Raw genomic sequence first — 1,191 nt, 5'->3', positions numbered from 1 at the left:
AGGCAGGGTTATGATGATGTTGTTTACTGTTGGATCACTAGTGCCTAGAACAATACAATATTTATACATAGTAAATGCTCCCTAAATATTTACTGAATGAATGAACTAAACAACAGTCTTGTCCCTCAGTTGAAAGTCAAGTATAATCCAGAAACCTTCATAATGTGTCAAACAAGCACAGGCCAATAAGTACTGGCCAACTAACCTTTTTTGTTCAATAAATAAGCCCACCAGAGGGAACCGTTGTAAACATAGTGAAGAAGAAAGAGTCCTGGATACAAACCCTCCCTAGGTTCTTGCTCAGAATTTGAGACTGACCAGGTCCATGACCTTGAACAATTTCTACACAGCTCATGAGTCAGGGCTGCCTCAAGGCCAATGAACTACAACCAGATTCCTTCTAGGCCAGCATTTTCTCTTGAATGGTGTGTTTTCTGCACAGAGAAAAGATAAAACCAGCACATCATTGGATTCCTGTGGTGGAGAAAGGTCATAGGCTGAGTTTAAGGGAAAAAAAACCCCCAAACTCAGCATGTGCTCGGACAGATTCTACTTGCGGTGTTTTTACCAGTGAGAATTCACCCGTTCAATACTTTTTGGTAACTTTCTGCTTGCCTCCTGGTGTCATGTGTGTGTACTGTCACTTTGTCTGGAGCCAGTTTTTCTCTATTGTCTTTGTTTTCACAGTTCATGTAATCTGCCACCCCGGCGAAAACACACTCTCATGCATTCACATAGCTCCTGTAACTCTAATAGTTTAAGCTCTTCTATTGTTGCCTAGACACACCTCCCTTCAAGATAAGAAGAATTGCTATATGATGCCACCAATAATGGAGAGGTAGATCTTCTACTCCTTCAGCTTTACTCACCTCAAAACCTTTGCGAGTGTCCAATATCCTGTTCAGAATCTCTGCCCACGTCTCCATTCACTTCTTCCTCTCCTGTGTTCAACCACTTAAAAAAATCATTCTACTGGGGCTCTTACAGCTCTTATCATAATCCATCCATCCATCCATTGTGTCAAGCACTTAAAAATTATTTTATTGGAGGCTAATATAGTTCTTATCACAATCCATCCAGTCATCCATTGTGGCAAGCACTTTTGTACATATGTTGCCATCATCATTTTCTTTTATTTAAAAAAAATCATTTTATTGGGGGCTTGTACAGCTCTTATCACAATCCATACAT

Source organism: Echinops telfairi, unplaced genomic scaffold (assembly GCF_000313985.2).
Source record: "Echinops telfairi isolate 266 unplaced genomic scaffold, ASM31398v2 ScPeMD7_443;HRSCAF=831, whole genome shotgun sequence".
NCBI lineage: Eukaryota > Metazoa > Chordata > Mammalia > Afrosoricida > Tenrecidae > Echinops > Echinops telfairi.
This window is presented reverse-complemented; position numbering follows the sequence as displayed.